This window comes from Lissotriton helveticus, chromosome 10 (genome assembly GCF_964261635.1).
Source record: "Lissotriton helveticus chromosome 10, aLisHel1.1, whole genome shotgun sequence".
Classification (NCBI taxonomy): Eukaryota; Metazoa; Chordata; class Amphibia; order Caudata; family Salamandridae; genus Lissotriton; species Lissotriton helveticus.
In genome coordinates this window covers 379168832-379194899 of record NC_136071.1, presented here as the reverse complement: position 1 = coordinate 379194899, position 26068 = coordinate 379168832, and positions in this window count along the sequence as shown.

Below are 26068 nucleotides of genomic sequence, written 5' to 3'. Positions count from 1 at the left end.
TCTTTGGCATACGGTTGCAACTTTTTATATGTTTCCCGCAGGTCCCTTCTTAGATCTCTCAAATCTTTCGGCAATGTATTATTTAGACTGATTTCATTGGCTTTCATAACTGGTGATTTCATTTTCAATTTAAGTCTCTCTAAGAAGAGAGACCATGCTTGAATATTATTATTTGGGATATCACCTAAGTTATTCATCGTTTCCTCTATTATCGAGAACCACTCGATTTTGTTTGAATTCAACCAGTCTATATGTTTTTGATTAATTGTGCATAGTTTGCCTTCAAGGATATATGAAGATTGAAATCTTTCCACGCACAGATTGAATTTAATGTGTTGCATTGCGTGATCACTCATGGGCGAGTATTCTACATAAAAACTATTTAATAAGGGAAATAACGAAAGACTTGCGATTGTATAATCCAATGTTGATAGAAGGTTTTTTTGGGAGGTCGATCCTCATCGGTCCTACCATTCAGGACACACATACCTAGATACTCTAACTCTGTAACCAGTTGAATGCCTATTCGATCCATTCTGGTCCTTGCCCCACCTTGTATCTGTTCTGGGACACTCCAGTGCATGTTATCCGCTGTTAGAATTTTGTCCTCTTCCAGGGAGTGTATCAGGTTGGAATTAAAATCTCCGGTTATTATGACGTTCCACGATGGCTCAGTTCTACGAAGGTCAGATATTACCTCACATAATAAGGCATTTTTTATATTTTTCACTCGAACTTTTGGTTGCGTGTAATAATTAATCAGAATAGTTGTCATTTTGTTATTTGCAATTAATCCTGATAGTTTGAATACTTGAATACTTGGGTCTGGAGATTCAAGTTGTTCTGAATTAATTTGTAGAGCAGATGACACATAGACTGAAAGGCCACCGATGGCTCTACCATAGATTTTACATTTCTCTGCGGCTACCGAGTGGTGTATAAAGCCTGCCAATGCGATTTCTTCTTGCAGCCAAGTCTCTTGTAAAGCGATTATATCGCAATTCGCCCAATCGTCTAAGGCTAATACATCCTCCAATAGTTTTTAAGCTCCAGCGATGTTCCATGATACAATGCGTATACCTTTTTTATCTGGTTGCTTCGTTTTATCTTTTCTCTGTCAATTTTTCTGCTTCGCATTTAGCAAGCTGGGTAGCCAGTTCCAATACTCTGTGGGTGATCTAATTTCTCCCCCTCTTTCTACTTCATTCTCTTCCTGGGCAAAGACTTCATTGCTTCTGCCTTTAGCATTGTATAGGATCGAGTAGACGGGCTTTTGGGGAGCCGCTTTCGCTGATTTCCTGGTAAATTGCGGACTTCTGATTTTTTTAATGGAAACTGATAACGAGGGGTAACGGGCTGTGATAATTGAATACCCCATGTTTGAAATATATATGATCTTTCCAATATTGATTGAGCAATTCCGGGGGTCTTCCATGTTGTCAATGTTTGCTCGGTTATTGAGTGTGTAGACCCTGTTAGGAATTGCACTAGTTCAAGATCTGTAGATCTGATATTTCTTAGCTCACTGATTTAAGCTATTCATTTCAGGATATTGCATCGGTTCAAAATATCGTGACGACCCTGTGTCTTATATTCCGGTGCCCAAATAATTTGATGGCTCTCGACTCCGGGCTTGGATGGATCTAACCTTTGATCATTACATTCTATTTGGTTACGTGATATCCTTATTCGTTATATTGAAACTTAGCTTGCCCTGGGTCGTATTGCTCTGTATTCCGAATGGTAACATTATGTTATTAGCCATAGCCAGATCTCTCGTTCCTAGCTCAATTCGTGTTTGGGAGATAGGCTTTAGTTGAACTCCGGTTTCACTTCGATACTCCAGATATTGTTGACCGATAACTCTGTCTGTCACACCTGCTTTGCAGGCAATTTGTTTTGTTATTTGCAAAGTTTTTGGTATTGATTTGGTTTCTGTTGCCATAGTTTTTATTGGTCCCTCTATGTTATCTTTTTCCGAAATTGGAATTATGTCTTCTTGGAGCTTACTTAGACTGCTGATTTTTAGCTGCGCGATTTCATTGGGCAGAGAATCTCTATTTTTTATCAAGTTTGCAGTTTTGATGGACATACTTCCAGGGCCAATGTCTGGCGAGAGATTCACCCTTGGGAACCCATCTTGCTGATTTTTTCCTGCGTGTAAGGAAGATCTTGCGCTTCCTGGTGGTTGGGAACTCTTGGATTCTTGTTTGTTCAAAAGTTGACCATTAACGTGATAGGCGTCTCTTTCGATTTCTTCTGAATGAATTTCCGAAGTGCCATCCTCTTTTATTAATCTAGCCTTTGTATTTGAGAAGATGGGGAATATTCCGATTCCCGACTTTGGATCAGCGGCGCACTTCTTGCTCCTAGCCTTCCTTTCCTTTTTCCTTTGACGCTTTGTTAATCCTGGCTTTATAGATTCTGGGAAAATTGCCTCAGTGGTAGCTGTATCATTTGAATCATCATCAGTGATTACGCTGCCGAGCCTGGGCGTATTATCGGCTGGTTGTTGATGTTCTAATTTAGGAAGGCCTGATCGATCTGACTCGGGTTCATGGCTGATAAAGCGCTTGTTTAAAGTGAGTATCTGCTCTAGTACTGTTGGTAATGAGCTTAACTTATCAAGTACTGGACCGCAGCTGCAGATGGGTTCTAAATGGCGAGAATCGGCTTGTGCTCTTTTAATTAGAGTATTAAAATGATCTAATTTGGCATTTATCCCGGCTATGTAAGATGCGATAACGTTCATCAGATCGATCTGGATGTCCAGTTTATCAGATTGCATGATTAAGGTTGCCGTGGATGTCTGTAATGCTTGTAAGAAAGAAGCAACCAAATCCGGCGGGCCTGCTTCCACGCAAGGTGTTTTCTTGGCATCATTACTCGATGATTTATCCTGCCTCGCATTTGCCATTGATGGTGAAATTTTGCCGAGGACGAACGATCTCAGTTGATTCTCCAAATCGCGCGAGCTGACTGATTGCTGGACCTCGCCATAACTGCCCTTTTCATCGGCTGCTACCACCCCTGCTTGAACTGAGCTTAAGTCGGCCAAAGTTCATTCGCTTTACTATTAACAATTGAATTATTTGGATTGTGCCATGTACGAGAGAGCTCATCAACGCTAGATTGCAATGATTGTATGTGATTTTGTTTCGAATTATGAGTTTTTTCCAAACTTTGGCTTCGATTTGTTGAGCTTATCAAAGGCGGCTGACGAGTGGATGTCGTATTAATATCGTCAGCTTCAAAATGTACTGTAGCAGTTGTAGTTGAACTGTTCTTTTCCTTATGTAGACTTTTTATTTTATTATCTGAGTTGTCCAGTTGATCTGGGCCTATGGGTTTGGCGCAATTGCCAGTGGATTGGGGATTTGGGCTCCCTGAGATAGGTGCGTGAGAAACATCATCCTGCCTCGGTTCATTTACTGCCAGATTTTTTTCAGGAACTATGGGTGTCAATAGGCCAACAACATCCCCTGTTAGGGAGAACAATGCTGACCCTAGATCCTTCAGAAATTGAAAGCGTGAGCTCGTTAGACTGGTTTTGTTTGACTCGGACTTTTCAAAAAACGAAGCGATTGGAGAAATAAAGGATTTTTTGGATTGATGTTTGCCTTGTTCGCTGTTATTTTCTCAATTCTTCTCCGCTTGGCCGGCCCCTTCGGGGCTGATGACTTTTCTCCGGGGGCCTTCCTTACTTTACCGGACCTCATGGTACGTCCGGAAACTGGTTTTGACTAGTTTAGCTTGACTTATGCACTAGGGAACAAAGCGATTGTCTTATGGGCTACACGCCACACTCTTTCTCCGAACGTATCAATCCCCTTGCGTCCCGTGAGTAACCCGTGAGTATCCAGGGGCAAGGGCACTCACTACGATCCTTATTCCTCGTCAGGCGTTAAGCGACCGCTTAGCAGATTTGTAGGTGACTCGGCTCCAGATCCGGGATGAAGCGGCTGATGTATATTTATATTATTATTATATTATTATATTTATAGTCGCTACTTGCCGCTCTTGGCATTTGATTGGGGGTGGCGAGAGATGGAACTCCAGAAGGACAGATCTTACAGATCTTACAGACGAGCGAAGCGCTCAGGAGGTGCCTCCAGCCAAACTGACCTAGTCAGATTGGCCTGGGCTGCCCCCTGGGATCTTACTTGGCAGCTGCCTCTAACTGCGGCCGCGCTCGTACTATGATCCTGGGCCCCCGCCCTGTGCTCGGCCGGCCTCTCACCCTTTGGTCCCCCCTCTGTGGATAAGACGCTCACTTCAGTGCTTTTTTAAAGAATTGGTACCTCACGCACAGGCAAAATTGGTCACAAGCAGCATCGGATTTTGCAGGGCGGGCAATCAGCGGGGAGTAACCCAAGCGGGAGACCAACCCATCACGTTTCCTGGTCCCGGACCTGGTCCCGGTTTACAGCTCCTCACCTCCTCACCTCTGCTACTCTCCGGCTCCGGCTCCTCCAGCGGCGGTAGCGGTGGCGATTTCCCCCTACGGTCTCCCCTGCGACCTCCCGGCAGCGGCGGCGGCGTTGTTTTCACAGCGCTCGGCTCAGCGCTCACGCCCAACCGCGTACGGCTCAGCGCTTACGCCCCCTCTGCTCCTCCGCACAACGCTCAACTAACCGCAAAATGTGGGATGGATCATCAACTACTCAGGCTGCACTATTCTGTCCTCAGCAGTCATAATAAAGATAATATAAGGATCATTACAAATATTTTCTTGGCTGCAGGGGACCAGGAAGACCAAACGGAACCATGGGAATTAGGACGAGGAGCCGCAAAGGGCTGCTGTTCCTCAAAAATGGGACGATCAAAGGGGTACATTGCTAACAAAAAGAAGTCCTTGGGAAATTGAAGCTGCTGTACTACCAGCCAGAGGGGAGTCTTCTCCCTGTGTCGGTTTGAGCCTCACAGGCAGGCTCTTGTTGTTCCCACAGTGGAGCTGCATAACTCGCAGTGGCGGTGCGTCCATTAAGGGCGCTGGGGCGTTGCCCCACCAGCCACCTGTGCCCGTAGCTCCCTCGGCTTTTGTGAATTTAAGTAAACTGAACTCTCAGTCAGTTTACTTAAGTTCAGTCTGAGATGCCGATGGAGAACTGAACTGACAATGCCTGTCAGTTAGCATGACGTCAGACCGCCCATCCCCTTCAGAGTCTGAAGGGGGTGGGCGGGCCGACGTCATGCTAACTGACAAGCATTCACATTGTCAGACAAGGGTCAGCAGCACAAGTGCGCATGAGTGGGGACGGAGGCCGAATTTTTACTCCGTGCCCACTCATGCGCACTAGTTCCTGCAGTGGCTGGCGCATGCCCATTAGAAGAGCGAGGGTTGAGCAAAGGCTCAAGCCTCCGTCTCCTAATGGGCTGGGCGGGCAGAGAGTAACTGTGCCCTAAGGCAATTAGGATTGGCTGAGAGGATCATTGGCGGATGTTCCTGTAGGCGCCAAATACAGTAATGGGACCAGGACCCCGGAGCACAGGTGGCGCAGACCTGGTAAGTTTAAAAAAATGTTATTTTAACCCCTGGCCCCGGGCGACATGACCCATGACCCCCACAACCGCGAGTATTGCGAGAGATGGGACTGTCTCTCTACACATGGACTCACTCAGTCACTGGACCTGCTCTGTTAAAAGTGTATGCAATGTTCATTTTCTTACAATTTTTCAAACAGTAGATTAAATTCCGGATTTGTATTTAGCGAGTGACAGTGTATTCAAGAAAACACGCACTTCTGTTCATGGATCTTTTCTTTCCGAATCGCTCGTTGTTTTTAGTTTAAGGGATTGAATACCATAAACCGGAAGTGCCCAGATATTTCAGCAGGTTGAAGCAAAAATACCTGTTATTACCAATTCTTTTTCTTCCTGGATGGTTGAATTGTTTTTTCTGCGCTGGGAACGAGGACTTTCCCATTTCATGCACGAAATAAATGAACTTATGTACCTATTCATATCCTGTCGGCAGCATGCTTAATTTAATTTATTTGAAAACCACTACTAAGAGCTGACAGCAGGCAAGGTGCACCCCAAGACAGATTATAGGGAGAAGGGGCCAAGAGTAACAAGTAGGGAGCACAGGCATGAAACCCGCCCCGGCAGTATTGAAGCCGAATGTCTGGCTGTATATTCACTTATATGCTAGACCTACTGACTTTGTTAATGCTGAGACCTAAATACATATCCTGTGTGTACTTATAGATCTGGTAGCTGAGTATGAGGAAGGAGGGCAAAGGGCAGGGTGCAGGAGGGAGAGGCGTCAACAGAGAGGTGCAGATTGGAAGAGATGCCGTAGGGAGATATGTGTATAGGGAGAGGGGCAGACAGAGAGATGCAGACAGGGAGAGATGTGTACATGGAAAGATGCAGACAGAGAGAGATGTATACAGGGAGAGGTGCAGACTGGGAGAGATGCAGATAGGGAGAGAGGTGTTCAGGGAGAGGTGCAGACTGGGAGAGATGCAGACATGGAGAGATGTATACAGGGAGAGGTGCAGACTGGGAGAGATGCATATAGGGAGAGAGGTGTACATGGAGAGGTGCAGACTGGGAGAGATGCAGACATGGAGAGATGTGTACAGTGAGGGATGCAGACTGGAAGAGAGGCAGCAGGGAGAGATGTCATGTGTACAAGGTGAAATACAGGATGGGAGAGATGCAGACTAGAAGAGAGGCGGTAAGGAGAGATTTAGTTAAAAGTTTAATAACTTTTCATGCTCTGCTCTTGCAAATTGATTTTTGTAACAGGAAGTCAGCATTTTGAGTGTGAGCTAGGTATGAGTCAGGGCCTCTGCTCTCCAGCTCTCTTAATCTTAAATTCCACCTGCTCCGTACAGCGCATGTGAACAGTCAGCCGGTTATTTTGGGGCAACATTAGCCCGCTCTTTTTTCAATATTTTCTCGGGGGGATAACCCCCCGATTCCCCTGTAGGTGGTTCAGGATTGCGAGCTATGCTCGCGAGCCTCAGTGAAGTACGACAATTGTTTTACGCCTCACCACTTTCAAATGTCACCATCCGCCACTGATACCTCGCACCTCAAGAAAACAATAATGGCCCAGTTTGAGAAGAAAAAGTCTTTCTTTCGGGATAGGGCAATCACCTTCCGGGGCAAATACCCTCAACAATCATGTCCAGTGTCTCAGGCAGTGCACCAGTATTCTTCACTTCAATCTAACAGGCACCAAGGGGCACAGCACCTGTACCCTAAACTCAAGTCCTTCCCTAACTCCTGTATTGCTCTGCTGGTGCACTGCTCTTTTGTTCGGGCCAAAGATTGTACCCAGTGTGCCCAGGTATCTCTTGATCAACAAACAAAGATGCAGACTTTCATTCACTTTGGGACCAGGATTCAGGGGCGTGATGCTGAAGTAACTGAAGCAACCCTTATTTCAAAGGGGGTCACCTCAAGCAAAAGCCTCCTTGCCGTTCTGGCCAGTCTGTGACTCTCAGCTAGGCATCAATAACTTGATACACAAAGGATCAATTCTCCATTCTGATTTGTGACCCTGTCTTTCGCCCAGGACAGTAGCAGGGGTACACACTTCACTTCCCAGTGCTTCCGGCCTTCTACCTTCACTGAGGTCCTAGTTGCCAGCAACGCCTGCGCTGGTTACCTTCACCTTGGCTTCAAGCTGGACTGGTGCTGACTCCCCAGGCTGGATCTGATGTCCGAGTCCCTCTGGCAATGGTTCTAAGGCAGCAAATATCTATTGGTGGACAGAACAAAAGGTCTTTAGACAAGGCATGCAAATAATCTATCAACAGTGAGGATAGTCTCAGAATACTTCCTTAGATTTGTGGTGCTCCATACATTAGTAAGGCACCCAAGAACCACTTCCATCTATCTGAGAGCAAGAAAACACCCTATACCCATTGACAAGTATAAAAGGAACTCTGGTGAACCGACAAGAGTAATACGTTACATGATAAATGTGTTACTCCCAATCCCAAGCAGCCAATGAAGTCTGTGTTCATTTACTAAATTCTGCGGAAAAAAGAAAAACAATACAGACACGCTCCAAATCCTTACATTTGTGTATTCCTACATTATTCATCTGAAGAACCTCAAGAAAAAAGGAAATGTTCTACACTTTTACTCATAAACCTTGCATTACCTGTACAGGACTGCCGACACTTCTAAAATGATTTTTCTTTCATAAAGTCACCTACATTATACGCTTAGGACCATGCTTTCATGTTATAGGTGCAGCGGGAAAATCTAAAACTGCTAATTTAACAGGGTTTCTTATTACATAAATAACTTAAAAAAACTTCAACATAGTGGGTACATAAATTTCTCCAGCAGAACATGTTGTGACAAAACAAAGTCCTATAAAACAATATTTTCCTTCAAAAATGTTTGCATAGAATCACATGGGTGTCTTTCCTGACATTATGAACATTGTGCATTCTATTTTTCACGATCTGGACTATATAACATCATTTTCAAAAGAAAAAAACCCCTATTCACCAGCTCGAATAAAGGCTGTCAGCGTATTTACACAGACTTGCTAATAAAAGACTAGCAATGCCCTTGCAAAACTGTATGTAGCATGAGAATAACATATAGTTCCCCATAATGGTCAAATAAGGGAACAGCAATCTAGACTACTCATCCTTTCATAATGCTATCAGACAGGATGGGCAGTAACATGACATATTGTTTTTATTCATTTTATTAAATATAACAATTTTAAAACAGTATTACTGAATAGCCAATTAAATGTCTCATGGCAGTTTCCTAGACAGCTTAGACAGGCTCCAAAGAGAGTGAGAAAAAGAGAGAGAAAACATAAATTTGCTTACCCTTAATTTGCGCAGGAGCTAACCTCCTTTCCCCTATTTCGACAGTAAGAAACCTGAAACAGGTGACCTTCTGTCAACACTATCTACCCCTATTTCTGGCAACTGGGCACAAGCAAACTTGTAGGAGGTAAATAGCACATTGAGCTAGCTAGAAAACATTAATAACCAACTACCAATTCCTTTAGCAATTGTACTAGTCTAACATGAGGGCGAATTAATGCAAACTGAATCCCATTGCCTCCTTATCTCAGCCCTTGCTGAGTAATCTTTAAGCTAAAACCATCATTTGTATATACATGGCAGGGCTATGCCCTACACAGGGCCCACATACACCACTATCTTTCCTTCTGTTCATATGACTGCGCAAAACGTGCTTTTGCCAAAAATAGTAAGAAAAGCTTCTGTTTATCTCCCTGCGCTGTCATCTCTTATTTCAGAATCTTCCAGAGGTCAAAGCAAGCCTTACCCTTAGCTCTGCTAGGTTGCTAAATGCAGAAATTGACCTTTGACCCTTACCAGCTGTCCTATTTTTGTGCAAGGCTTTTCCATGCGGTTTTCCCAATTCAAAGCAACTCTGGAGACTCACAGCTGAAAAGCAGTCCTGTTCTGTACCGGTTTGCTAATACTTTAAAGGTAGAGTAATAACTTCTGCTGGTTTCTTTATACTTATTTTCATTTGTGTGCAGTGTGTGGTGTGCTTTCTAGCAGTATAGAGGTCAGCTGTTCGTTCTATATTAGTATGTGTGCATTACTGAAGCCTGAGATCAGTTTGAAAACTGCCCTGAGTGGCAGAACTGCTTTTAAAAAGTATATTTTGCCCAAATCCAACTTTGGTGGTAGGGGCACTTACAAATGGATAACCTACAATGTTTTGGCATATTAGGAAACCCCAGGGTCTCCCCTAGATATCACAGGGATGGGGGATCAGAAATGTAAAAGGTACACCCTTATAAAATGAGTTTAGGGTGCTTGGATAAAGTGAAATTTCACTTTTTATTTCTCACATTGTAGTAAAATGCTGCTAGAATTTCAACTTTGATGCTATGAGTCATATATTATTCATAGTAGGATTATTAGATATTATAAGGATCAAAAACAATATTAGTGCAATTATTTTTAATACAAAAATGTCCTCATATAGTAGCATTTTTTTATTTTTAATAATGATCACCAATCCTTTTGGTGGTACCACATATGAAAAGCAAGCCTCATCCCTTTCCTTTCACCTTTTAAATGCATTTATTTATAACACAAAGCATAGAAGCCTTACTGAAACATGAAAAGTTTGCCTCACTTTTTAAAGGAAAGTAATTATTTAACATCAGAACCACAGATGTTCTTATGTAAACAGCAACAAGAAAGAAAATCCCTACTTTTAATCTTTTTCTCTGCTATCCAAAATAATGAAACTGTCTTTTCTAACTTTTAAAATCAGCAGTCTTTAATGCATGCCTTTATACCAGATTTGCCCTAACTTAAGATCTAGTTGACCCAGCATTTTTTTCTCTGTGGCTTGTGGCCAGGAATAGCCATGTGTTACTCAGCTGTGCTCTGACCAGCAGGGGCCAACATCTCACGCCTTTCAAGCCAGCACAAAATCTATTGCATTGTAATGTGGTGAAAGAGACACTTTTAATTTACAGCAACTAATTATTAAAATAATGTGAATGTCTTTTAATATCTAATACAATGTATATAAGGAGAATGCTGTAACATTTTGTATTTTAGTCCTAGTTATTACAAAGCACATAATTTTGTGTTTTTCTTCCTTTCTATGAGGCCCATCTTGTTCCTATTGAATGTGAATTCTAATTTATCTTTACCAGTGTAGCAATTTGCACACATCTATAGATTCTTACTTTTTCAATTTTAATGATAGTGTGCTGCTACTTAGCATAGGTTACATAATTAATATCTGGAATTTTAAAATGTAATTCTTTCAATGACATTTGCATAACAAAATGATGACAAAAATCAAATTGAGCTCATTCAAGACATTTTCATAAGGGGGTCATACACTCAGAACACACAACACAGCGTGCTTAAGGCTAGCCATTCTTACACAAAGAGTGCAATCGTTACTCACTCACACAAGTACCACCAGTGTCAAACCACAAACCACATAGACATTCAAACACACAATCAACCCACAAATCAAAACTTAGGACAAAAATGAGAGACAGCCCACAGACTGTACTCGAACCAAACCATTTGTAAATACTAATTGTAAGTCATATTTACAAGAAAAGCGCTCAAAAGTAGTCCAAAAGACTGCACCAAAACAGCCCAAAGACTGTTCCATGTTCAAGAAGCCAAAATACACCAAATTTGCCACTTTGGCTGGCAGAACACTCAATAAGCGCGCTGCATATCACCACTTATGAATGTTACTAAGTGCACAGATTAGGATCCTTTTTATGCATATATTTAGTTCCATGGTGTGCTTAGTCACCATGGAAGAAATGCCTTTTTTAATATACCTAAACCTATTTAGGTATCCCCTCTAGGGGAATCAGCTGAGTACTTTCTAAATCTATATTGGTACCTCCAAGACAGCAACACTTTCTACGAAGTGTGCTAAAAACAGGCATGCCAAAAATATTGTAGCATATACAATATTATACAGCAGTGGTACTTAACACAATATGTGCCATTCCATATTATTCAAAAGTTAGAGAAACATCTCCTCATTACCTGCCTACATAAATTGCAATTCATATATATTTCCAAATTCCAAAGTCTTTGGCCAAACAAACAAATCAAATGTCGATGACCTTACCAAGCACAAATCTCCAGCCTACCACTGTCAAGTTCTGAATGACCTAACGGTCGCTTTAGAATACTCACGCCAAACAAGATGTCAGTCGGGAGAAGCTACCTCCTGGAGCACCAGATCAGGGGAACCAGAAACATATGGGTCTGCAAAGATAAAGAATCTCCGTGCGCAGGGTACCTCCTCAGTAGATTCGTGTCCAGTCCTCCTCAGTAGATTCCTGTCTCCCATCAAGAACACTCTCTTTGGTAGCCGCTTCTCCGATGCCATTATGTAGAAATGGAAACCTTTTTGAGGGATTCACTGATAGACCTGGTCCTTCAAACCAACAAAGAAGAGATTGGCACGGAAGCTGCAATATAAAAAAATGCATTTATTAACCTAACATGAGGGAGACTGCGTCATAAAATACCCCCAGGCCGCAGTAGGAGACAGTCTAAGGAGTACAGAGAACAGGGGTCTTATATATGCATTTGTTACATAGTCAGCATAAAACCAAGGGGAGGTTCTGGCACATACAAGCATGGTTATTGACAAATATGAGTAAACAAAATGTGTTTGCTCAACAAAGTGGGAGAGGAGACTAAACTGCTTACATCAGTAAGGATAGCCTGGCAGTCCTACACTAGGAGCAGGTGCATTCTGGCAGCTAAAGGTCTTTCTGAGCATGTACAAGGCTCTGGAAGAGGGAGAAAGCACATGGTGAGCACATGGCTAACTAAAATGGCTGCCAGAAACAAAATGGCTTTTAGCTCATGCTAACAGCATTTCCGGCAATCTTTAACATCCCGACAATGTAGGCACTGCTGCACCATTGTGAAAGGGTGCCTGGTTTGGTGCTAGGCAGCAAAAGATGGCACTGTTGTCTTTGAAAACAGCTGGGTGCCCCTTAATATGACACATTCCTTGCTTCCATGCATTTTCTACATGTTGGAGCAGATTGTCAACCAATTTTAAATGACATCACCCTACACCCGTATTCTCAAAGGGTGCCCCCATACAGTCTTTTGATTTGATGTTCCATACTATGGTACCAATTTGGTCCATCCTTAAACTTTGCAATTGTTGCTGTGACCTGTTGGTGCTTCTACAGACCTTAATACTGTGTGAAGTTGTTACACCATGTACCTGCAATAGACAGTGTTGTGAAGTCAACTGCAACTGCGTTTTCACCTTCCTAAGGTGTAGCATGTGTACATGGCAGAATTTGTATACGTATGGCTACAAAAGAAATACACATGGTGTAGGCTATAGTGACTCTGTATGTGAATCTTGCAAAGTTCCTGTATCACTTTCACCATGTCCATATGTTCAAATTGTGTATGTTACTTCAAACCGAAGCATCTGTGTTTCATAGTGTACATACAGACAACAATATGTTGGAGGGATGTTGATGATGTGTATGACCAGACATGGAATCCATGTACACACTGCCATGATGTAGCAGTCACTGAGGGTCAGAGCATTGGAGCGAAACTTCTCAGAGACAAGTATCATTACAATGAGGCAGTCTCATGAACAAGATGGGATCTGGTGCATGTGACAATGTTGGATGAGTGGTCTAACCGAGACCTACAACTGGTTGGAATAAGTAAATACAAGGATGTTACATTGTGATGTGCTCAACAACACTTTCAACCAAAATAATTTTTAACCCAGCCCGCCACTCCCTCCCTCAACCCCCAAACCCCATCCAAGCCGGCGAAGACACAAATCAAACCAAATCAGGCACGTATATAAAAAACAATAAGCCAAAAAATAAAGAAAAATACAAAAATAAGAACATTTCGCTCATTCCATGGCCGTTAACAGATTTTGAACAAACATGAAGATAGAGAGACCCAAAATTGCATAGAACCCCAATGTCAATCCCATCATATCAGGGTAGTATCCCCCCAATGACACCATATTATACCATACATTACTCCACCCACAATTGCCTTATCCTTCCATCGTCAAGATATGCCTCCATCCACTCCCTCAATGGAGCCCAAATTTGCAGTCCTCTTTTCCTAGATTGACTCCCTTTCTGTGCATAAACTTCCATTTTAATATAATAGATAGATCTAAGCCATTGATTGGGAGATGGAGGAGCAGGGTCCAGCTAGGCTGTTGCTAAACACAGCCTTAATACTGCCATTGAGAGAAATTTAAACGGTTGAGCCAGTTGGGGATTTTCTCTTTTTGTACCCCTAATAAGATCAGTTGGGGTGTAACCTCAATACCGAGACCAAGGGGTCCATTAGGATGGCGGGTGGACTTTGTCAGCCCGCCATCCTCTCGTGGAATGGGACCACCTGCCACATGTGCGGGGGTCCCGTTACAGAGATTAGGATGCGCCTGGCACACTGGCGGGCGCATCCTGCATTCCTAACAGTGGGGTGGGCGGTGCAATCAACACTGTCCGCCACAATGCCAGGAAGGCATATCGTGCACTTCCGTGCACAACATGGCAGGCACCGTGCGGTGCATGCCATGTTGTGCATGGAACTGCAGAGGGGTACCGTAGGTACAAATGGGGGTGGGGTCACACACTACTCACACACCGGCGGTGGTGACGACCTCGAGATAACGCATCCGCACGCCTTAAGAGGTATCTGGACCTATGAATATTTTCGGCAGCCCACGCAGCAACCCCGTGCACACGCCTAATCCCTGCTGATGAGCTTTAATGAACGCGAAACACGTGTCCAGGGATGGCAAGCACACCAAGTGAATACCTTGAAGACTCAAGACCCGGGTAGAAGCGCACCCGCTGATACCGACTACATCGACCATCATGCTCCGGGGTCACAGGCTGATGGGACGAGCAGTGTGCGACCTCATTCGGACATACTATTTATACAGGCTCCCTTTGAGCCGGTGGAGGTGACGACCTCGAGATAACGCATCCGCACGCCTTAAGAGGTATCTGGACCCATGAATATTTTCGGCAGCCCACGTAGCAACCCCGTGCACACGCCTAATCCCTGCTGATGAGCGTTAATGAACGCGAAACACGTGTCCAGGGATGGCAAGCACACCAAGTGAATACCTTGAAGACTCAAGACCCGGGTAGAAGCGCACCCGCTGATACCGACTACATCGACCATCATGCTCCGGGGTCACACGCTGATGGGACGAGCGGTGTGCGACCTCATTCGGACATACTATTTATACAGGCTCCCTTGAGCCGGTGGAGGTGACGACCTCGAGATAACGCATCCGCGCGCCTTAAGAGGTATCTGGACCTATGAATATTTTTGGCAGCCCACGCAGCAACCTCGTGCACACGCCTAATCCCTGCTGATGAGCGTTAATGAACGCGAAACACGTGTCCAGGGATGGCAAGCACACCAAGTGAATACCTTGAAGACTCAAGACCCCGGTAGAAGCGCACCCGCTGATACCGACTACATCGACCATCATGCTCCGGGGTCACACGCTGATGGGACGAGCGGTGTGCGACCTCATTTGGGGGTACCGTAGGTACCTCCAATGTGCACACCCCACCCCCGGAGTCCCTGGGGGCCCGCATCGGACCCTTGCAGGTAGAGTCCGCATGCCTCATTGCCGCCACGGAAAGGCATGTCCCAGCACACATCCTAAGGTGGCTGGCGGTGTCTAACAGACACCGCCACCATATTGAACTCTTTTCCACCCGGTTGACTTGTCGACCGGGCGGAAAAGCGGCGGACGATCTTTCCGACCACCGCGAACCCTCAGCCATTGTAATATGGCGGAGGGTCTTTGCTGAGAGGATGGCGGGCGGATCGCCCCCACTGGGCAGGCGGTGACTACCGCCGGCCCGGCGGGGGCGATCCGCCCGCCATCCTAATGGGGCCCCAAGTTTGGATTCCAAATATTGGCTTATACCCCTCTTTAAATTTCCCAGGCATGGGCATTCCGCAAACATGTGAACTAGATTCATCCCATAAAACTCACAATGCAGAAAATTCCTGCCACATACTCCTCCCCATTTGATTATTTTAGCAGGTGTAATATAAAGGTTAAAGGATGTTTTGTAGCGTTGAGCTTGCAGATTGGCAGACAGAAAGAATGAACGAGCTAGGTCTAAAGAGGAAAGAGGAAAGTCTATCCCCATTCACCATTTGTAATGTCCTCTGCCAAGGATCAGCATGGTTGTCCAGATCATCCCTAATCCTATTGGTTACAACTTATAAATAGCGCCAATTGATGCCTTTCTCTCAGTTGGCATGTCAAAAAAAACGACCCTGGAAAACCCATCCCACCCACCTCTTTTTTTCCTATAAAGTCCCTGATCTGCAAGAATTTGAAAAACTCATGGTTCCCCAGATTAAAGTTATTTTTAATAACTTCAAAGGAAGTAATGCAAAAATCCCCAAGGATGGATGCTCCTTGCTCTTTCCAGTGTCTAATGTGGGGATCATGAAATATATCCAGCAAAGGGGGTTATCTTGGAGAGGTGTACAGAAGCTAAATCAGCCAATCCCTACTTTCTTTTGAACACTAGACCAGACCCGGTATGCATATAGAAGAGTCTCAAATCTCTTTTTATAATGTCCAAAATCTATTTGATGAAACAGGCTCCCCGAGCCTCATCACCAATTGCAAGTTCATAACATGTGGGAGTAAAATTGCTAACTGCATGCTCCTTGCATTTGCTAAAAAGCATATCATGTATCTGTTGTAATGCTGAGGCCCAGTAATAAAGTTGAAAATTCGGGGCTGCCCAACCCCCCCCCCCCTACTCTCGAGAGGGTTCAAAATTTCAGCGGCCTCTGAGGTCTGGCATAAGTCCACAACAATATCAGGTAAATCCATCCAAAGCCTAAAACCAAGATGTATTCACCTCCAGGGGTATGGCTCTAAAAAAGTATAATATTTTGGGTACAAACATCATTTTAATTAGATTGAACCTCCCAATCAAGGTGAGTCTAAGTTTATTTTACCTTCGCAGTTAGTTTTACTAATCAAAAGGTCTAAGTTACTTTCTACAATTTTGTCTACATCTGCCATAATATCAACCTCCAGATACACTGCATATAGCACTAACCGCCTATCGTTACATCGAACATTGCCATTTACGAGTATCTGAGTCTAATCCCTATTAGGTTGATACCCAGCAAATTGACCAAATTGATCAGCCTCGAGTTCGATTTCCTTAACTGTCGATGTAGGATCTGGGGTAATCATTGCCAAATCATCTGCATACGCATGCATTTTTGTTTCCCAACCTCTTGTACGAACCTGTTAAATTAAAGAATTACCTTTAATTAGCTGGATGAGAGGACCAATATATGAGGCAAATAGAAGGGGGAACAGGGCAGCCTTGCCTTGTTCCCCACTGAATCACTTCTGTCTCTGACTCTACCCAATAAGGCACATTTTTGCAATAAGATTAATATATAGGGCCCGATTCTAATCCCGTTAGGCAAGCCCTCTGACCGACTCGGTTCCGGAGAGCTCTCCAAGTGAATCGCGCTTTGGGAGGTGGTGCGACCGATTCTGATGCATCCGTATAGTGACGGACTTGGTTCACTCAACCTCCCATTGAACTCTATGGGAGCCTGTGTACCAAACGTATACGCAGGCTCCCATTGCAAAAAGGGGTTTGTGGGGAAAAGCGGGCACCCTGTGACAGGCACCCCATGGTGCTGCCACACAGTGCATGCATGGAAAGGGGGTATCCATTATAGCCCATAGATATGACCAGGAGACCCTATTGAACGCCTTCTTGGCGTCCAGCAATATTAATGCCATAGGGTCTCCGGAAATCTTAGCCACGTCAATTAGGGTAATTATCAGATAGATGTGATATGTAGTTCCCATTTCAGGGATAAAACTGTGTTGTACAGGGGACACAATCTTCTTTACTATACCAGATAGCCTCATAGCTAATATTTTGGGGTAAATGTATGAAAGTAATTGGTCGATAAGACCCCAGTTCTTACACAGACTTACCCTCTTTAGGAAATACCACGATATTGGTGGGGGCCCACGAGTCAGGTGGAGTGGTACCCTTTTAGATACACAGGAATACATCTAGAATATATTTATTGAGGCAAGTAGCAAAGGTTTTATAAAATTCTTCCGGGATGAGCATGGTCCTAGTTGCCTTAACCAGATGCTAAGCTAAATACAGAAGATGTAACTTCTTTTGTTGAGATGGGTTGCTCCAAAAACTCCCTATCCTCTTCATTTAAGACTCCTCGGACATCATGATCCTGATATGCCCACATCTCTTCAGCTTCTATCTTCTTTTCAGCATATAGCCACTGATAATATTTATATTATATATAATTCCTAGATCCGGGTTTCAGATTTGCTTAATGTCACTAGAGGTCATCTGCTGTCTGGTGCGAAATGCTAACGTATGCCCAAATCTTTCATTATATTCATACATTTTATTATGCCAAACTGTATAGTTGTTCGCTGCTTACTTGGCCGATATATCCACTATCGCAGCTTTGGCCATTGCAACATGCAGCTGGGCATCTTTACTGCCTGATCCCCTTGACACAGCTTCTACCAAGTCTGTCTCAGCCACCGATAAGGCCTGATAACGTTTTTGCAGATGATGCGTCTCCTTTTTCTGTCTGAACCAGCGGAATCTCTGGTTTTCCCTTAGAACCCAGAGCGAAAGGTAACAACCAAGGCACTTGAAAGACAAATTAATAATGTTGAAAAGGATTACATAAATGAAAGAGGGATGTAGGTAGGTCTGAATTAAAATTTTATTACTAGTCGGATTAAAAAAGAGATCACAGACATTGGTACACATCATATGTATAAACAGGTATTTTAAAAAAGGGAGGAAAGAATAAAATCAACAAATTAGCAACAAAAACACATTAAAAACATTTTTATAAAATCTTACACAAATTAATTCTCAGACATAAAATGGAAAAAAGATATAAAACTGTGGCATTAACAAATAAGTTCTCTACGCGCGTTTCGGCGGCCAGCGCCTTCTTCTGGAGTAGCCACGTATATCCTGTGCGATGAAGAAAAAAAGAGGGGAAAAATAGCCAGATTTTAAAAATAATACTAGTCTGTAACAAATTCATAAAGGAATAACATCTCTAAACAATTTATAAAATTATATGGATTGACCTACATTTTACATCACTTTCATATTGTCAAACAAATATACATTTTATTCTTTGCCTCTTCACTGAGGACCTTCATTTCTTTGTGCATTTCACGCCTAACATGGGGGGAATAGGAATTAATAATACTTGATACTCAACTAAAGCTTGCATATGGGGTTTCGGATATCTTATGGGGGGAGAAGGGCACCCAAATCTTCAGAATATACTTACATAAATAAAGCAAAAGCGTCACAGGATAAAGTAATCAAAATGCAGACTTGTTTTTCTGTGTGACAATGATCTAGATAAGAACATAAAGAATGAGACACCAGATTTCCAAAATTTATAAATAGAATATTTACTGACTCGATGTTAAAGGATGATTGGACTATATAATTAGTATTCTTTACCTAATAATAGTTCAAAAAGATTCTGTAGCCGTGGATAATTGCTTCAAATTTGTGGCCAGGGAATCTTTATTACTATATCGGACAAGAGAAAAATATTATAGGCGATATATTACTGCATGGACCTATTTATTAAAGGCTCTATAGTATAACATATGATACAAGCTCATTTATGGCATATGCTTATGTTTAGATGAGTATTCTGACAAGTATATCTCTACCCTTCCCGGATGAATGGATATTAAATAGGCTTTACTCCAATTAGCAAAAAATATGTCAGTTTATTAATGGGGCAGATAGTTAAGGAAAGGGTTAATACACATATTAGTACCTGGATAAACACACTGTATACTGTGGTATTTTATCTTCTTTGTTGATGGTTCATATAAATTTAAAAGATCAGTCAGAATCCTATGGCAAAACATAACATAAGACTGATTCAGCTCAGAGTTCTGAATAATCACAAGTTAGGAAAATGGGAAATATTTTAAATGAATACCTGATCAAGTATATATAATTGCAACACTCGCTCTTCAAAACATTTTATCGGAATCTATAAATAATGAAGCAAGAGATTATTCAAGAGTTTTCTCAATAATAACTAGGTAAGTCCTGAATTTGCCGTGGTATAGGAGGCATAAAACATACCTCATGAAGTTAAAAAATGGTTCCTGGTTCATAACTAACAGAGGAGCCTTCTTGATGCGAAAATCTCCTACTAGGCAGTACAATGCTGCAACTAGAAGAAAAAAAAGCGGGTGGAAAAAGTTGGAGAATTGAAAAGATATTTAGCTTAAAACTGTCCTAAAGTAGTTTGCGATTAAAAGACGGCAGAGACAGTGAATGCTTACCGAGTTATTCTGTTTCAAACGACTGGAACGGTTGAAGAGCGAGGCGCGGGTTCTCTGGCTTCTAGGATATGTAGCAGCAGTTCCCTTAGAACCCTGCTTTAAATGAGTCCCATGTTATACCCATAGGAGCACTCCCTATATTGGGATCTACTCCTTCATATGGTAAACATAATCATCATCATCACCATCTTTTAGCAAGGACTCTCAAATGACCAGCCCTTAAAAAGATGCGGGATAGATTATATATCTTTTATTTTATTTATTTATTTATAAAGTTTGCTATAGCGCAAACAAGATCCCAAAGGATATCAGAGCGCTTTACATTAGGATGGAAGGAAGGACATTAATGCAATATCTACATCAAGTAGGAGTAAAAACAGGAATGATTGCAGATTACAAGACAATTACAACATGGAGGGTTATAATAATAAACAGGTGTAAACAGGCAGCGAAGGGGGAACAGTATGTGGTAGAGAAGTGTAGCATTAAATGATGGTACCATGGTAGTAGGGACAATGTCATCGAGCCTAGCCCACTTACAGTAGGAATTGATTTATAAGGAATATTTTGACTTCCAGTTTGAACACCGTAGTTGAGGAGATTCTGCGTACTTCCGGTGGTAGAGAGTTCCATATCTTTGGGGCAGCGCCAGAGAAGGCTCAGTGACAAGTTCTCTTTTTGCTAAGGATGAGTGGTTTCAAGAGGAAAGTAGTTACGCTTCTTGGGGCTCTTACACCACAGGATAGTTCAAGTTTTTGAGCAACGTACCTGGGAGTACTGAAGTGAATGACTTTGTGCGTCATAACGGCAATCTTTAACTGAATTCATGCTTCGTAGGGGAGCCAATTAAGAGGTTTTAGGACTGGGGATATGTCCTTATTACGTTTGGTGCCTATGACCAGTCTAGCTGCAGCATTCAATGATGCCCTTAGTGGAGCCAGATTGTATTTGGGAAGGCACCGAGGGTAGCCCTGCCATAATCTAGCCTCGGCAATACAAGCGCTTGGACCAACTGATTGAAATCATTAAGTGGAAGGAAGGGTTTGATATTTCGGAGTGTCCTCATCAAGTGGTTTGCTCCCTTACATATATTGCTGATATGATTTTTCATATTCAGGTGCTTGTCCATGGTGACTCCAAGAGATTTGGCTGAGTCTATAATGAGAGGAGTGCAGTTGAAAGCAGTGAGGTGACTCATCCAAAGGTCCAGCTTGGGGATGTGGTTCGGAGGGGAGATGAGCAGAAATTCAATTTTAGAGGTGTTGAACAGGAGTTGGTTCTCAGTTAATCAGTTTTGAGTAGACGTTAGGGTAGTGTTGAGTGGTGTGATGTTGTCCGGGGATGATATTTTCAAATAGAGTTGCATGTCGTCCGCATACACATGGAAAAGAATGCCCGTGGAGTTTAGTGAGTTAGCTAATGGTTCCAAGAAAAGGTTGAAGAGGATAGGAGATATGGCAAATCCTTGGGAGACCCCCATGAGTACTGGAGAGGGCTGGGAGAGAGAGTGATTTGCCTTGACTCTTTGAGATCTGTGGTGGAGGAAGGACGAGAACCATTGTAACTAAGCATGGGCGGATTTTGCGAATTGGCAATCCGCGAAATTGCGTATTTACGGATTCACAATCCCCAACATCCGCGAACTCTCGCAAATTTTGCGGATTCCTTTTTTTTTTGTGTTCGCAAGTGTTTCTGCCATTTCGCAAGGGTTTCTTACCAGTTCGCAAACGCAAACTTACTTGTCGGGTAGCAACGGCCGCGACCATGTTGTTTCTACGTCTGGTTCATCACAGCACCCTCTGTTTCACCACTGCCACCCTCTGTTTCACCACTGCCACCCTCTGGCTCACCCATGCCACCCTCTAGTTCATCACTGTAGATTATGGGGGGAAAAGCACACCTGCCCTGCCTCAACTGACATGAATGAATTAGGGGCTGATTAATGTGTCACTGAATTTGAACTTCCAGGCTGGCACCTGCTTCCTTATCTGTAATTGCTTTCTGTTGCAGTGTAATTTTTTTAACAGGACCTTTGTTGTATACTTGTAGCTATTCTCTGAGCCTGCTGTGAGGGTCAGAGCAGGGTCATAGAATAGTTGCAAGTAGGCAACTGAACTCTGAAGGGGCCCCTCAGGAAGCACTACAGGGAATGGTTACTAATGATAAGATTGAACTTTTGTACCTGCTGAGTGCTTTCAGTTTTGCAAAAATCCAAATATCCAGCAGCATCCACAAAAAGTAATCCTTCCAGGTCAAGATCCAAATCAAAGTGACCAGCACATGAAGAAAGCACTGGGAGGAGCCTGCTGGACAGGAACAGGAAGTTGGAGACCGTGGGGCACTTTCTTCCTCCCACCCCCCGTCCCCCACCCCCCCCAAAATGGACTCCTTGCAAAAAAAAAGTGCAGGCAAATGTCAACCTGAGGAGTTATTCTGATAAAAATCATAATTTTCAAGGTTTATGCTGCCTGCTGGTGGATTTCTTGTGCAAAATTGCAAATTTTGCAATCTCGCAATTGCGAGATTGTCGCTGCCCGCCGCATCTACGTGTTCGCAAGTGTTTACTCCCGCGATGCGTGATCACGGGCCTTTATGACGTACTCGCGTGAAAAACTCTCGCTGTGCAAGGTGGCAAGCCGCGATGACGTTGACAAACTCCTGCGGGATCCCGCAGTAAGATCCAAAATGGCGCAGCACACGCAAACATGGAGAAAAACAACTCTGCAAACGCTGAATGACGGTAAGTGAACGCTGCGCGCCGCAAAATTGTATAGTATTCTAGTTGGCAAGTGCGACCAAGCAAAAAATCCGCTTCGCACTGATTTACAAATTTTCGGCAAATTCGCGAGAGTTCGCGGATTGTGAATTTGCCGAAAATCCGCAAAATCCGTGAGCGGAACGGATTTTACGCCCATGCTTAATTGTAACACCTGATCAGAAAAACCCATCCTGTTTTGCAGAATGGATAGGAGGTTGTCATGATTAACCGTGTCGAATGCGGAGGAATGGTCAAGGAGAATCAGGAGGCAGGGTTCCTTTTGATTGAGCATTTTTAAAATGTCATCCATAACTTGAGGGAGAGGTGATTCAGTGCTGCGCCCCTTCCGAAAGTGGATTGATGCTGGTCTAGGAGTTGGTAGTTCTCTATGTGAGCATAGAGTTGGGTTTGTACGCATTTTACTACGAGTTTTGCTAGGTTGGGGATGTTGGAGATAGGTCGGAAGTTATTAGGATCAGCTTTGTCTGCGTACGTTTTTTTTAGTATAGGTGATACCTGAGCATCCTTTAGGCAGTCGGGGATTGTGCGTTGTAAAAGAGAAGCGTTTACAATCTTTGTCCAGGTGGGGATGAGTGCGTACTTGATTTCTTCGAAGATGGCCAGGGGTAATGGGTCACTGAAGTGGTTGGATAGGTTTATATTCTGAAGGATCTTTTTGATGTCTTTTTAACTAAATGGGGTAAATGTGCCCCATGACGCATTGTTCATGGTGTTCGGGGTAGTAGATTTGCGCTTTTCTAAGAGTCATGGGGTGATGCGGAACTAGAGGAGGGTAGGAGGACCTTCTTAGAGTCGAGGTCAGTGGAGATGAGTCTTGATTTCTCAGTGAAGAAAGCAGCAAGATTGTCGCAAGTGGGTGGGCTGCCTCCAGGTTCAGAAAGGTTTAGGCCTACAACTGATTGCTGTTTGACCAATTCGAAAAGTTTCTTGGGACGGTTTGCCGCATGATCCAATTGGTGTCTGAAGTAGTTAGCCTTAGTGCTCTTGATTTGTTTGTAGTAGAGGCTCCTAACATCTCTCAGGAGTTTTACTTGGTCCGAGGTGGGTTTGCTCCAGGAATGTTCAACTGCCTTAAGGTTGCGGCGTTCCGTGTTTAAGTTGTCATTATACCACGGTTTGGATATTTTTGATGAGGCTCTTTTATGTTGGAGTGGAGCAATGTCATCCATGATGTTGGAGATGGTCGAATTGTAGGAGTCGGTGAAGGACTGCATCTCAACCAAGTCTTGGAGGAGAGGGAAGATTTACAATGGGCAGCTAGTTCAACAGAGTTTATTGATCTGAGGTACTGTAGTGTAGTTCCTATATTCCCAATAGGCTCTGCGCATTGGAATAATATATCCTATAGGCTTGACGTAGGACTGAGGTCGACTAGGTCTCTATAAATATATTAGACTTAATTGTGAGCGCCAGCTAGCTCAGAGGTCACTAGAATCTTTCTCGCATTCACAAGAAGGGATTAGTTTATGACAACCGCATAAACATGACAACTTTGTTTTCCCAAGAATAAAAACATATCTTCAGAGTTGTGGAAACAATAGATAGATATTTTACTCAGTCAATCGTGCATGCTTCGTTTCTACAGAGGTGCAGAGAAATAGAGAGACGGGCGTTTTCAATAAAAGTATTTATTGAACAGTCTTCTTTCTCATGCAAAAGAAATGAACTGCTACAATCGTAATACTGGCTTTAAAGTATAATGCGTACAGCAAGAAGAGTATTATAAAATATTACTGTAAAAGCATGGTATGGTTTCTAAGCCATAAAATACATACATAAATACCAAAGCTAAAAGTACTCAACTGGTGCATCTAAAATACGCCTACCCTGATGTACCTAACCTAAGTCTAGTACGATGGAAGAAGTAAGTATGGTGTAGCATAGGTTTAGTTTCTTTGCCAAGAATCTATCCAAGATTTCTCTTAGGGTCTAATCAGCTCCGTACCTTGGTTTTAGAATGAAGGAGGTCTGGTATCTCTGTCTCGGACTCAATTTCCCAACACCCCGCAAGGGGAGCTTGGAAACACTGGAGCTGGATTCTCAGCGAGAGAAAGGTAGCCTCTCTGTCAGTGCGTCAGCTGGAGGGTCGGCTTCCTTCGGCACTTGCTGTAGCGAGCTGCGTCGGGTAAGTAGATAGTCGAGCTGCTCCAAACCACCCTGTGTTTGCTAGGGCGAGTGAAGGCATATTAATACCTTGAAGGTGCCTAGTTTGACGTAAAGTCGGACATAATGTCACCAAAGAACCCCAAGGGAATGGTAGTTCTTTGAAAACGCCATGATTTCTAGGACAAATCAATATTCAAGAAAGGGGATGTCCCTGACTGCTGAAGCCGAGTTTTCCAAGAAATCGTTGTGGCTTTTTGGAACTAGTGGAAGTAGCCATGCCTGTATTTGAACTAAATGGGCTATGTCTGAATATGGTTATGATTTCTACAAGCTATATAAGGGCAAGGCGAGTTATACCTATAAAAGGGCATGAATCGGTAAATTACGCTAGGATCCTAAAACGCTACACAACACCCACTCCACTTTATTATGTTCGATATTACTAAATTTCCAAGTATTTAAAACATATCTAAAGCATTATGTGTAAAAATCCCTCCCAAAATACATAAAATGCATTCGAAATGGTTGTACACAAAAATGAGCATTTGTGCTGTACGCATTCTAAAAGCAATATTTTCATTCAAAAGCATACAGTATGACTTTGGAAATGCTATCAGAATGAATCATAAAATTACATTCATAAAATGGCTCTTAAATACAGAATAAAAAGTCGAGACCATTCCATGACAGAATATATATATATATATATACTGTTTAGTTTGTGGACAAGGTCAAATATTGTCATTTGGAAGTGTGTCAAAGAATTCTTGTTCTCTAAGAATAGTTCTACTTTAAGCAGATTACTTTGTGCCAAAAAAAGTTCAATTTTGGAAAAAGGCAAATCGCATAAAAATAGAGTTCTGAAGTTGGAAGTTTTTGTTTTGAGAAGTGAAGGTCGAATATAGAGTCCCATAGAACGCTGTGTGGTAACTTTCAAAAATCATTCTCGTTGTTAGGAGAAAACATCAAATCTTCTAAGCTGGCAAAGAAATCGTCTACCACAGTAGGTGAAAGTAGGACTACTTCTTTAAGCAGATCAATCGTACAGAGATGAGAAGCATCGCCGTCAGCGTCAGTTGCATTAGCAATATTCGCAGTTGAAGGTACCTGTGTGCCTGTTCCACGAATCTAACCGTCAGCACAGAGCGTCTGTGAGATCATTTTCCATTTCATTTTCAATCTTTATTTCGGTCGCTTGGATCCTTAAAGATGTGCATCAGAATATTAAAAAACAGTGAAATGCTACATGATTAAAATACAAAATTCTTAAAAGACGTTCCA